A 10,106-nucleotide genomic window follows, 5' to 3' on the forward strand; every position below is an offset into this window, starting at 1 on the left:
TCGCTGCTCTTAGCCCAAGTATGTAAAGCTCCAGAATGCAAGGATGCTCAGAAATGAATCACGCTTTGCAAAACGCCCTGAGAGGGTACGAGGGTGCAGTAAGGCAGGCCAAAGCCTCCGCCTCACTCCCACCGCTCGCCAAGAGCATCCCCATCCCGACGCGTGCGTCCCCGTTCGCGCTGCCCCGCGCAACGCGGCTGAAAATCGGCTGGGCGAGGCTGGGGCTCCTCCAGGGAGGCAGAAGTAGTGGTCCCAGTCCCAAAGGCAGACTGGCAGCTGGGGAGGGGGAGGTCGCTGGCATCCCCCTTCTCCGTGCCCCGCTCCCCCGGGACGCTCGCCTGCTGCCGTCAGCGTTTGCTCCCCAAGCCCTGCTGTGCCGCTGCTGGGAGGAGCGGGCTCCTCGGGGGCATCAAAGCAGCGATGTGAGTCGTGATGCATTTCCCTGTTGTGATTTAATCTTTGTTTTTCTTCTCGTCCTTTACAGGATTCCATTGGTGAACCTGTAAAAAATATAAAAAAATAATGGGTTACCTGTACCTACCATTTCTGTTTACCAGTAGGAGACTCAAAGAGCAGCGTTCTATGGGCCAAATATATTTTTATAAAAATGAACACGCCTATAGGGAACTGCATTTTTCAAAGAGTGTGTTTTTGGAGAAGAGAAAGAAAAATGGGTGAGCAAAGAATCCTGTGGAGGAAGAGGAACTGGCGAGGGACCGAGAGGGAAGGACTGAGCGCCTGGAGCCCGGACGCGGACTGTGACTCTGAACCTGTGCCAATAATACCATTATGTGCCATGTACCGATGCAAAGACTTCGCGAGAAGCCGAAGCCAAGTCGATAACGCCTAGAAACGTCGTGGAAGACAAGTGGGGTGTCTCTTCTGGTGGGGTCATTCATTCCGGTCCATACGCATACATACGTACGATATATGTAGAGAGAAAATATATATATACACACACAAACACTTTTTGTACTGTAGCAATTTTTGAAGATCTTAAATACTCATTTTTAAAGAAGATGTCATGGGCTAAAAGTCTCATTTCTTTAACACGCATAATACAAACTAGGTGAACCGATGTTTTCTACTTTGGCAGCTTGCCTTTCAAACCTATATGTGTATATATAGATAGACATATATACATATATATACGTGTGTGTGTGTATGTATAAACATATATATGTATGTATACATATATATATATATAGTTTTGGTTCTTTTTGGAAACGCGTTTCCAGCGGTGGCGACGTGACTGGACTGCAGCAGCGGGCGGTGGGGGATGGCCGGGGCTGGCGCCGGTGTGCACCGCGCTGCCGGCGCGGCAGGCTGCCGGCGGGGAGCAGGGGAGAGGCTTCCCAAAAAACAGGAGGAGCACGGCTGTGCTGCCCCGTGGTTCCTCCAGCTCTGGAAGGGATGGCGGAGCGCTCCGGAGGCTGGTCTGGAAGAAAGGGAGAATGGAAACCTGCTGGGATTATAGCTCGAAGGATGCATCCAGGCCGAATTCACAAAGTGCATTCCTGCTGTAGGAGGTCAGAGGAAGCGTAACGCCGCGGCGAGAGGAGCAGGCAGCAGAGGAGCTCCCCTCCTGCCTGCCGGCTGCTGCAGGGCTCCTGGCTGCCCCGGCGCTCGCGGGGCGCCCGGCCATTGCAAGGCCCGATGCCCTGTGCGTGGGGTGCATCCTGCTCCCTGCGGACCCCGTGTCAGAGGCGGTGCTCGTGCACCGTTGTGTTCCCGAAAGCAGGGCAGCGGGTTGCGGTGCGGGGCAGGGCGAGCGGGAAGCGAGCAGGGAGCTCACAGCAGGCAGGTCCCCCGGCTCCTGGCAGCTTGCAGCAGCTCGAGGCAGTGGTGGAGGGTATTTCCAGACTTCTGTAGCCCGATATGTCATCAAGGTAGATGGGAAGAAGCCCGAAAGCCTGTGTCTGCCCTTTGTTTCGCAGAGCTGTGGTCCCTGCTGTATTAGGTGTGACGCCTCGGGGCTGGCTGGGGACGGGTTTTAGGTGTGGACTTTCAAAGGATGGGCCTCTCTTGGCACAAGAGATGTATTACAGGAGTTGGATGTGGGGTTTTTTTGGAAAATGGCTTCTAAATTGAGCATGCCACCAAAGCTTGCTCAGCCCCTTGTGAGAAACAAGAACAGAGCAAGCCAATTGCCTCCTGACCCAGCCCAAGGCCAGTGAGCTCCGGGGAGCCTCTTCCTGTGCTCTCATGGTCTTGGCTGGGTCTGCCATGGCAGGAGAAGATGCAGCCCGCTCTCCATGATCATGGGGATCATTTAATAGCATTAAAAAGGGATTTTTGCCCACTGGTTTGCCAGGGAAGCTCTGCAAGCCCTCCTCTCCCAGTCTTTCCAGGGAGTCGGGTGCTGCTGTTGGTGCGGCAGTCCATGCCGTGCTGTGCCCCTCCAAACTGCCATGGCTGGGAGAGCCAGGCGGGGGGGGGTGGGGGGGTGGCGGCAGCAGGCTGGGGTCTCCCAGCCTGCCCGGGGTCTCACCACGCTTTGCTTCTGCTCTTTAACACACGCCCTGCTCCAAGCCCGGGCCGGCCCGTGTAGATCGTGCCAAGGCAAAGCTTGCAGAGGGCTCCTGGGCAACTGCACCGTGCGGCTTCGTGCGAGGGTCTGCTTGCGTCACACGCTGAGAGGGGTCTCGGTTGGGTTGCTTCAACGTGGCGTGGGTGGGAATGACAGCAGTGTTCAGACCAAAGTCCTCCAGTTCTTTTTGTAAACTGCCCTTCGTAAATATTAGCAATTTTTTAGAATTGTCCAGATACACGTTTCTACTCATCCACTAATTATTCAGCTCCATTTCTTTATTATAATGAGCGTGCAGTTGAAAAAAAAAGTAGAAACTTCTGGTATTGCACATAGCCACATGTGCAGTCTCTTGTTTCCGTACCCTTTTCTGTCCTCTCCTGATGGAATTGCACAGTCTGGTTTATTTTTCCGAAATTTTTGGAAGCTGCCCTGGGAAGAAGTCTTCCTTGCTGGACCTGACGATTACCTGCGGACTTGAACCAAACATCTCCAAAGGCATTGGCAACGTTCCCTGTGACTCCGATGAGCCTCGAGCATCACCTTGGGCGAGTTCTGCACCGGGGTCGCTGCCGACCGGCAGCCGGAGAGCAGAAGGGGGGTTCCTGTTGCTCCCGGCCAGGTTTTAGTCCACGGCCGAACCCGTACCTTCTGCGGAGGTGGTTTCTCGTGAGCGCTGAGCTGGGTGGGCATAGGCGCCAGCAGAGATGTGCGGCCCCGGGCTGGGTATTGGTGTTGCCGGGTGTTTAACAGGGGTGGGTCCCTTAGACTTCTGCAGCGGAGTGAGATCTGCTCTTCTTTTTGTGTTTCATGAGAGCAAACCTTTCCCTGATGGGGCTGGGCACTGGGCGGAGGGGTGTCTCCCGGGTGGCTCTGGTGGCTGGCTCTCCAGGGCGTTGGGTGGGACGCCTCCCCGGGATGCCTCCGGTGCAGGGACGGATGGTGTCTCGCTAGAGGAGCGACCCCCCGAAGCTTTAGCCTTCCCTGGGAAACGCAGGGTGTGTTTGTGCTCGGGGTGCCCTGGGGGTCTGCCCCGAGCAGGGGAGGCCCGGCGGTGCTGCGCGGGGTCCTGGCAGTCTCACGTGCGCGCTGAGGGGCGTTGGGCTGCAGCGGGGTGCAATTCAACGCCTAACGTGTTACCTTGTCTGGATTACAGATGCCCCCGCTCGTGGGTGCGCAGGGCAGCGCCTGGGTGCTGCTCCCCCCGGGGCTCTGCTAGAGCAGCCCAAGCCCCTGCAAGGAGCGTGGATTCGGAGCAACTCCTCCAGGGCGATCCGTCATCTCGGTATACTGGGGCTTCTGTGTTTTACTGTTGTAAATGGTGCAGCCCCTGCAAATTACCCTTGCTGGCCCGGTATTTGAATTCTTCTTTGTTTGACTTCGCTGGCATCAATCCACTCCAGCTCGGGAGCCGCGTCTGTTGTGCTTCACCCATTGATCTTCCTATTTATTTGTAGGTGCTGGCTGCACCCAGTAGTTCTTGTGGGTATTCCAGTGTGATCTCGATAGCAATTTCACATCGTAAAATATATCTTAACTCCGTCGTTCCCGAGCATTTGAAGCATTGTTCTGTATTTCTGCATGTATGGAACCCGCTGCCTGAAGGGGAGGCGTCAGGCAGAGCTGGGGGCTGGCAGGGTGGCGCGGGCAGCGCCGGTGCCGGTGATAGTGGTGGAGATGGAAATGGGGATGGAGAGGTGCCCTGTCCCAAGCCTGGCACCCGGCTCCTGGGAAATTCCCTGCGGAGCTGGGGGCAAGGAGGGGGAAGCGTGTGTGTGTGTCTGTCTGTCTGTGTCAGGGAGAGAGAATGAAGGCAAATAACTTTGACCCCAGACGACGGGAGCAGGTTTCTGACAGGAGGACTTGCGTGAGCTTTCCACATAGTCTGCAGAAGGACACATCCTGGTCGCCGAGAGATGAGCGGTGAACCAGGGAACAAAAGTAGATGCACAATCTTCCCTTATTTATAAGGACCAACAGCACTTGCACTTTATCAGAGAACCCCTCCCGTCCCTATGCATGCCAAGCACACCAACAAGGGATAACTGCCAGGAGGAAGGAAAGGAGGGGAGGGCTGGGGCTGCAAACGCAGTGATTTACGAGGCAGGATCCTAGCATCCCAGTGTCTTTCACAGTAAAGAGTAGTGAACTGTGGTTATTTCATTCCCTACCATTGATGAAAGCCAAAAAAAAAAGAAATGCAAACATGAAGTCCTATTTTAGTGGAATAGGTGATTAAGCAGATCTTTTACCCCGGGGAAAAAGCAGGCAAGCGTGGTGTTTGCAGACGCGTTCCCTCGGGAGCTTTGCCACGTTACGGCTGCGTCGTCTCGCCCCGAGGTCTTCTGGCTGCCGCAGCCACAGGCGATGGCTCTAGATGGGCTCCTTCTGTTGCTGCCCTTCGCTGGACACAAAGCTTCGTCCTGAGCTGGCGGGAATTGTGCCAGGCTTCACTGGCTGGAGCCAGCCCAAAGCTTGTTCAGCAATAACAGGTGGGTTTGCCAGCGCTCGTGCCAGCAGGTATTTTGAATCGGCTGGAGCCACTCGCCCGAGCGGCGGGGTCTGGCTCCTGTGTGGGGACAGAAGTGACAGAAGGGACTTGGGCGCATTTGGAGAATTAGGGATTTTTCTGTTATCGTTGAGAAGCCGAGCCCATTCTCCAGCCTGATAGCGTTGTGCAGGTAGCAGGAAATGTTCACCGTGAAATACAGCCCCGTGCGCTGGACGGCATCATCTGCATTGCGACAGATTGAGCAATGGCTTGTGAGCAGCGAGGTGATGAATGTCCCCTGTGAGCGTCCCCGCTGTGCCCGGGGCGGGCACCGCGCTGCGGTGCCGTGCCAGGGAGCTGCGGGCACGCGTGTGGTGGGACTCGACGGATGGACGGTAGATCCAGGAGAGCAACCGCAGCGGGCACGGGGTGCAGCCCGCGGTGCAGCCCGGAGCACAGCCCAGATGTGGCCTTGGGCGTCCGCCACCGCCTAGCAAAACTATGTTTCCAGTGTGCCCTTTCCTTGGAAAAATAGCTTTTTACTGTGTTTTGTTTCATTGTGAATCTGGCAGCTTGGGAAAAAAAAAAAGTTTTGCTCCCTGCTTCGCCATAGACTTCCAGCTAGCTGCTTCTTGGGTTTTTTTGGTTCATTTTACGGATTTCTTAGCCCCTTAGTAGTTACTAAGAAATGCGTCACAGCTGCCGAAAGGCTGCCAAATCCCCCAGACGTGTAGCGGTGTGTCTGTGTGTTGCTTGTGGCTCTGTCTTAGAGAGAGGATGGCTTGGGACGAGCCCTTCCCACCGCCAGCCTCTGCGCGGAGCCGGCAGAGCTCCTCTGCTGGGATGGTGGCTGCTCTGCTCCCTCCGGCAGCGGAGAGCTGGCTCTTCCTCGGGCTCTGCAGCAAGCCCAGACCTCCCGGGGCCGTGCGGGACCTCTCCTCCGTCAAAACTCATTGCAAACACCAAGCAAGAGCTGCAGGACTCGCTGCTCCTGCCGAGCCGGGGCGTTGGCATGACTCCTTGGGCAAGGGCTCCGGGCAGGGCTGGTCACTGCGGCCGGCGCTGGTGGGCTCTTGTCGGGGCCAAACTAAGCTGTTTTGGGGCTGCTGGTCCAAGCTACTGTGTCACAGCACCTCTGGGTGCAGCGGGCAGATTGGTAGGGTTTGGTACTTGAGCCCCTGATTTTTGCAAACTGGGGTATCCCGAGGGCAGCGTCGTCCCCGAGGGCTGCCCGTCCCCGGGCGCCAGGGCAGAGCGGGTCCCGGGGGGCTGCCCATCTCCCCAGATCTGATCGTTTACCTTCACTCTGTCTTCCCAGCGAAGGAAATGGGCAGCCCCTGCGGCAGCGGCGGAGGGGCCGGGCGGGAGCCGCGCTCCCCGGGGCTCCCCGGCCTCCGTGCCGCTCGCGCCGCGCTCGGGAGGTCGGGGCAGCAGCAAAACCAGCGCGGGAGCGCGCGCAGGGGCGGATTTCGGGTTCCCTCTTCTCCATTGGCAGCTTGTTGTGAAGGCAGGTAGTTCAGCTCAAATGGTAGTTAAATAGTAGATATTCTACACATATTATATATTTTGTAAAAAAAAAATTAAAATAAAATAGAACAAAAATATATATATACTATCTCAGCCCACCCATTTCAGGATGAATGTGGTTGGAATTTTCATTCAACCAGGTATAAAATCTGTAAGCGATTTTTTCAAAACCAGCAAGAAATCCCTCCCCATTTCAGAAGTCCGTGGGTTTGGTCTCCAGATCTCATGTAACGCTTCTCACACATTTTTAAGAATTATTCTCAGCGTTTGTAGGTACATTTTTAATAGTGTCACGAGTGGAGATAATATTTACTTTGAGAAAAAGTATATGTTGCACAAAAATGTACACTAAGGGCACAGATTTCTGACCCAGATTCTTCTATTTTAGGTTCCGAGGGGTTTATTTTTTTGTTTGATAGGACATGTACAGTGAAGTTTACACTTTATTTTTATTTTGCCAAAAACCGTTTTCTAACATGAGACAGCTTTTACTTTGTAACCGGTTTGACATCACTGAGTACTTCTTTATTTTCCTGGAAAAATCCTGCACTGCGAGACGTCCAGCACGTACGCGTGCGATGCTCCCGCGCGCGGCCCTGGCAGCGGCCGGCCAGCCCAGCGCTCGCGGCTGTTGCCGGTGGAAGCGGCCGTCGCCTTTTGGCATCGCGGCTCCCCCCGGCGCGAGCCAGGACGACGGTGGGGTGCCAGGGAGCCGGCTGCCCGCGGGGCCGTGCAGGCAAGAACTGTTTTCTTCCCGAGTGGTTTTTAATTTGTCTCTGTACTTCAAAGCTGTGTGTTTGGAAGCACTGTAAATGCCACCCTATACCGATTTCCCTGTGTATATTTAGTACTCTGATGTTGCTATTAAAACTGATATGAGAACCGCGCAGCCGGGTGGTGACTGGGTTCCTCCGTGCGGCGGCCGCGGTCCCTGGGGAGGGGATGGGGTCGTTTTGGGGGCCAGGGGCTCCGACCCCCCAGCAAGAAGTTGCCCAGGGGCTTCCCTGGAGAAACGTCCCTGTCTCCCCAGCTGCGCATCCCTCGGGCGAGCGGCCGAGAAACGGCCCTGCCTTCATCCTGGGCAAAGGGTCTCCTGCATCCCGTCGGGGTCCCCAGCACAGCACCACCCACCTCCAGGCCCTGCGGCAGAGGCGGAGCACGCCGGGTCCCCGAGCTCGCCCAGTGTCCCCCGGGGCTCGGGGGGACCTGTGCCTGTGCGGTGGGACAAAGTGCTTGAAAGAGGGAAGCCCTTTAACAGGAACAGTTAGGGAGTTAATTAAACGTCACTAATGATGTTTTAAATATACAGCTATGCAATAAGGTAAGCGGGCGTTACGGAATTGGTTAACCTAGGTACATCATTTACCTAAAGATAGATTTTGCTGTGAGCAGATGTGTATTAAAATGACATTTCTTGTGTGCAAATCTGGGTTGAAATGGGTGATGACAGTTCACACTCGGGCCATCATGCTCCCGGGGGGGCTGGCCCTGCTGTTGCACAGCTCGCCGGACAGACAGATGGACATGGGGACCCAGGCACCGTGTGGAGGGGGCTCTTGCAGAGCTTGCCAGGCAGCAGGGACAGCTTCCAGAGCCCTCCTGTGCTCCCGCCGGCGTCCTCCCTCCCCAGGACACCGTGGGACGGCGTGGCTGCAATTCTTCGAAACGCCGTCTGACCTAGAAAGGGAGAAAAAGCCTTTTTCAGTGTCTGTGGCGGCTTTGAAGAGGGATGACCTGAGAAGACAGAGCTCAGCACAGCCGCCTGCTGCTTTCATTTCCAGGCTGGGGCAGCAGCCTTCCCGCGGCACCGGGACCCGTTGCGGCACCGGGACCCGTTGCAGCTCCGTGTCAGGCCAGCCGCCTGATGGCACGCCGAAATGAGGACCGGAGATGCCGCTCGTCCCCAGCCTGGCCAAATCCTCCCCTAAAGCTCTCTTCTGCGGGAAAATATATAGGAAAATAGGGAGGGACAAAGTGAGATGCTCTTCATTTTAGGGCCAAATTGCAAGCTTAAATCACTGTGACAATGTGTACAAGCTAACAGGATGCGAATGGCCCCGGAGCTGCATATATCAGCCGGAGAGCTCTGTTCATTTCCAGATACAAGTGGGATTTCAGGGCATGAAATACAGTGTTGGGATCTCATTCCTTTCCCTGCTATTTATCACAGCCGGAAGCGTACTCGCCAGCTTGAATTGTTGCAAGCGTCGCTGCTGGGAGCACAGAGGAGAAATACGGTGCTGAGCCGTGCAGCGTGGGAGAGGGGACGTGGGGGAGCCGAACGGCGCAGGCGGGTGGGTGCTGCATGCATTTGCGTGGCTCGCTCGCACAGATTGCAACCTCTAACGGCCGCGGGCAGCCGGTACAGCTGCAGGAGGGGCAGCAGCTCCTCGCCGCTCTGCTATTTGCAGGACTTGTGCTTCGTGGAAGACCATTGCTGCAGGGGCTCCTGCCCAGCCCGGCGGGCTCGGCTTTCTGCATTGCAGCCAAAGGGAAGCACTGGCCAAAACGCATCCCCGCAGAGCCCCGCAGAGCCGGCCGTCCCTACCCCCTCCAGCACCGATCGCCCCCGGCATGGAGCCAGGAGCATCCCCTCCTGCTGCTCGCCCTGCCTTGCGGTGAGGAGCAGGGCACAGCCACCCTGTGCCGTGCCCCGGGTTAAACGGTGCCTCGAGCGGTCCCCGGGGCCGGAGGGGCCTTGGCCTTGGCACCGTCCCCTTTTCAGCGCTGGAGGCAGCGATCTCTGCGTCCCTTCAGGGCTGCCTCAGCCCAGCAGCAGGGTGAGACTGAAAAATGAGGCTGGAAACAAAACACAAGCGCGCTGATGCCGCAGCACACAGTTCTGTTAAAAAGTAGGACTAAGCATTATCCAAGTTTAATTATTATAATTATACCGGGGCGAAGTAATTGCTGGAGATATTTTAAGCATCAATCAACATGCTATTTTGAAAAACGAAGCCCTGATTTATCCAGGGCTAGGTAGTAACCATCAACATGCAACAATGCTGCCTGCAGAAGGAGGAGCCCAGCAAGAAAGGGGTTTTTAAGCTGGTGATGTCGTATTCTTTGCAAATAGGAATTTTGGGGCTGGGGAGAGAGATGAGAAGGGGGAAGGTGGAAAAGGGTCCCCTCACTGTGGGGACCCGGTCGTGCCAGCGTTCCCGTGTCCTGCAAGACGTGTGCCAGGAGCCGGGTTCCCGGCGCCAGGCTGGGCTGCAGGAGGAGCATCGGCTTCGGGAAGAGGAGCCGTGTGCGATGCGGTGACCCCACCTCGGCGGTGGCTTTGAGGAAGATTGGCTGGGGCTGGATGATTTAGCGATGCTGAAATCATTTAAGCTTGTTATTGTGGTTTCTATGGCTCTCTGGCTGGATGTAACAAATTGTCTGCATCATTTTCCAGATGGATCATTCTTAAATCACCCAGGACAGGCTTCAGGGCTCAGCACTGAAGCAGTAGAAGGCACTTCAGTTCAATAAATGCTGGAAATGTGCTATATTGAGTGCTATTTCTTATTAAAAGTTTAAGTACATCATCCGAGCTGATGGGTCTCACAGCCA

General features: G+C 55.8%; 1 protein-coding gene across 3 annotated transcripts in view; it reads left to right on the forward strand.

The window, feature by feature from the left end:
* Nucleotides 1-7,434, forward strand: part of AJAP1 (adherens junctions associated protein 1) — a 46,778-nt gene extending 39,344 nt beyond the window's left edge. For all 3 annotated transcript variants that reach the window (XM_087755465.1, XM_087755466.1, XM_087755464.1), the window contains exon 6: nucleotides 485-7,434. The gene's annotated coding sequence lies outside the window, so the exon portion shown is untranslated. The remainder of the gene's footprint in view (nucleotides 1-484) is intronic.
* The last annotated feature ends 2,672 nt before the right edge of the window (nucleotides 7,435-10,106 follow it).

Source organism: Nipponia nippon, unplaced genomic scaffold (genome assembly GCF_047370975.1).
Source record: "Nipponia nippon isolate SJK-2023a ecotype South Korea unplaced genomic scaffold, ASM4737097v1 scaffold_19, whole genome shotgun sequence".
In the NCBI taxonomy this organism is placed as follows: Eukaryota; Metazoa; Chordata; class Aves; order Pelecaniformes; family Threskiornithidae; genus Nipponia; species Nipponia nippon.